The 3,495-nt window shown below is 46.0% G+C and overlaps 1 long non-coding RNA gene across 1 annotated transcript; it reads right to left on the reverse strand.

The window, feature by feature from the left end:
* Positions 1 to 680: 680 nt before the first annotated feature.
* On the reverse strand, positions 681 to 3,262 carry LOC121141814. Its single transcript, XR_005878747.1, has 3 exons — positions 3,182 to 3,262; positions 2,919 to 3,054; positions 681 to 1,201 (listed from the first exon to the last, which is right to left on the reverse strand). It is a non-coding gene; the product is annotated as an uncharacterized LOC121141814 (long non-coding RNA).
* Positions 3,263 to 3,495: the final 233 nt, after the last annotated feature.

Below are 3,495 nucleotides of genomic sequence, written 5' to 3' on the forward strand. Positions count from 1 at the left end.
GCAGGGAGGGGTGTGCCAACCCTGGGAAGGCTTTCAATCTTTCAATGCAACCCACAGACCTCATTGCTCTTAAAACATCATCAGTTCATGTGTATATGGAAGCTAAGACTTGTATTCTTAGTTCAACAAATATTTGCTCCCTGAATATGTATAAAAGGCAGCTTCAGTACAAAGGTGGTCCTTTCTCAGGCCCATGAGTTAAGTATGAGAAGAAGAAAGGCCCTGAACCTCCATCTTCATCCTCTTTCTGTCTTCATTCCTTCTGGTCAGTCATCCGTTGACCACTGAATGTGAGCATATTCATCATTACAGGAGAGTCTGTTTCTCGATAGGCAGCCTATCTCCTCTCCACTCAAGGATGAAGGCACCAAGATAAACGTAACCAAGAGGGTGGAGAGATGGATCTGTCAGTAAAGAACGCGAGGACCTGAGTGCAGATCGCTAGCATCCACTTGAAGCTCCATACGGTGGCACAGGTCTGTCACCCCAGCACTGGATGGGGAGGCACAGTCAGGAGCATAGCAGGAGTTTGATGGCCAGTCTAGCCTGAGCAGTGGCTTGCCACCACCCCTGGCCACCTGTGTTTGGTCAGGACTCACCTGGCAGAAGGAGAAAACTGACTCTTGCAAGTTGTCCTGTGACCTCCCCATGTATATCATGCTGCCTCTCAAAACCATGCCCTTGCTCCAGTAAATAAATAAATAAATACATTTAATAGAAAAAAATTAAATGGGTGAGGTTTAGTGTGACTGGGGAAGATAGCTGACATCAAACTCTGCTACACACACACACACACACACACACACACACACACACACACACTTACTTCAACAGGACCACTTAGGAGCAAACCCAAGACCTAAGATCTACCAGCTTTAGAACTGTGGTGGGGGCCATCTCAGACATGCCCTTTTGCCAAGAAACACAATTTCTAAAAGAGGAGGGAGAATTTACCCTTGGACCTTCTCATGCTGGGGTGGAGACCCCTTCTTCCATTTGATGCCATTACAGATATGTTAATGAACAGATGCCCAGGGACTGCAGATGAAATCAAACATGTCCCACTGCCCTGGGCACCACACACCTTCCTGGATGTCTCTGGTTTGCCTGAATAAGTTAGACTATGTAGGAGCCACTGACATGGTTCAGCAGATGAAGGTTCAGGCCACCAAACCTGATGACTGGAGTTTGATCCCAGGACCTACAAGGTGAGAACAGAAAAATGACTCTTGCAAATTTTCCTCTGACTTCCACACATGGGCTATGGCATGTGGACACAAACACACACACACTAAAAGTAAATAAGCATAATAAGACTGTGCCGGCCTAAGCTCTAGTGATTTTTGTCATTTTAAGGAAGACCTTTAATAGGGCTTTAACTATGTTTTTTGTGTGCAAGCAATAGAACCATATTGGGGGAAATGAAGCCATCTATCACATGCATGCCAGCAATGGAAGGAGCAAGCATGAACTAACAGGGATGCCAGGCTACTGAGATACCTGTGCAAATGGAAATTGATTTTCTTGAGAATTCTTCACATGAAGGAATAAGCAAACCTACATTTACTTCTATTTGTTTAAAAACCTCTTTGTTAAAATAAGTACAGCGCTATGTAGACGAAATCTAATAAATTAGAGAACAGCAAATCATAGTTAACAGTGTTCTACACAGACAGCGTTTGCCCAGGAAGCTCAATAGAGTCACATCATGAAGCCATTTAAAAGTGTGGATTAATTCTATTTATGCCAGTGAGACTGACAGACAGATGTGTCTGGGCCTCTTTAAGTTAGTTTTCTTATACTCTTTGCCAAAGTAGTTTTATTATCATTTTAATTTATAAAAAACCCACAAAAATTACTGAATTTCCACTTTGCCTCAAGACAGACACTTTTAACTGGCTATTAAAGTTAATGCAGCTCAAATGATGCACAAGACAAGCAGGAATAGAACTTTTCTATTTTTTTCTGAAACCAGTGATTGAACCCAGAACTTTGCACATAGGAGAAACTGCTCTGTCACTGATCCACATTCCCAGCTCCTCACTGGGGGATTCTAGGCAGGTGCTCTACCACTGAGCCACACCCCAGCCCCTCACTGGGGGATTCTAGGCAGGTGCTCTACCACTGAGCCACACCCCAGCCCTCATTGGGGAATTCTAGGCAGGAGCTCTACCACTGAGTCACATCTCTAGCTTTTCACTGGTGGATTCTAGACATGTATGACTGAGCTACACCCACAAGCCACTTTTTACTTTTTGAGTCAGAGTCTCATTAAGTTGCCTGGGTTGAACTTGAATTTCTCTTGTCCCAGCTTCCAAGTAACTGGAGTTCCAGGTCTGCACCACCATACTTGACTTTGCTGTTTGTTTGGGACATGGTCTCCTTACTTGACTCGACTGGCCTGGAACCCAAGATCCCCTGACTTCCTCTCCTGAGTGTTCATATTGTTGTGAAGAGACCATGAAACCCCGGAACTCAAGTTCTGTTTCCACTGACTGTGGGCGCTCACTTCACTTCCCTTTCCCTATTTTTGACTTCCGCCTTTCCAAATTCAGTCTGAGCTGTTCTTAGAAAGGGGAAGTTCATGATCTCTTGACCTCCAGGTCTACCTGGTCAGATGAGTCTGAGCATAAACCTAACCCAGATTTTTTTTTTTGACCTGGAGACTCTTAACTTTGGAACTGAAAGCCCATGGGGAGGGAGTAAAGCTAACAGAAGCCACAGAGCTTAGGCACACAGCATGCTTCCTCCTTCTGACCCCAGGGTCTCCTTGGCTAACTTTCAGCCTGTGTCTTCTGTATCCTGAGAGGATCTGTGTCAATGGTCACCCTGCAGTGAGCAGAGGAAAGGGACACACTGGCAGCAGCTTGCAGTACACAGAGTCTGGTGTCTGAGTACCGGTCAGTGAGGGGAATGACCTTGAAGCCCTGGGGGAGGTGACTGGAAGCCGAGTCCCGAACATGAAAGACGTGGGAGGTGTGCAGAAGCCAGACTGCAGGGAATCTTTGTGTCACAGTAGGGCCTTTAGTTTTGTTCTGGGAGCATCAGTTGATCCTGGTGGGGTGCAAGAGACATATTTGACTATTAGGAGCTGTCTTAGTTGCTGTTCTATTGCTGTGAAGAGACACCATGACCAAGGCAGCTCTTATGAAAGAAAGCATTTAACTGGGGGCTTGCTTACAGTTTTAGTCCATGATCATCATGTCCGGAAGCAGATAGGTCTGGTGCTGGAGCAGTGGCTGAGAGCTTTATGTCCTGATCTGCAGGGAGCAGAGAGTGGGAGAGGGTGAGGGAGGAGGGAAGAGACACTGGTCCCGATACTGGCTTTTGAAGCCTCAAATCCCAGTGACATGCTTCCTCCAACAAGGCCACACCTCCTAATCCTTCTCAATGGTTCCACTAACTGGAGACGAAGCACTCAAACATATGAGCTTATGGGAGTTATTCTCCCTCAAACTAGAATAGGACTGTAGAGGGGGAGCTGGCATGGTCAGC

The sequence above is a fragment of the Mesocricetus auratus genome, unplaced genomic scaffold, assembly GCF_017639785.1.
Source record: "Mesocricetus auratus isolate SY011 unplaced genomic scaffold, BCM_Maur_2.0 Super-Scaffold_100008, whole genome shotgun sequence".
Taxonomy (NCBI): Eukaryota; Metazoa; Chordata; class Mammalia; order Rodentia; family Cricetidae; genus Mesocricetus; species Mesocricetus auratus.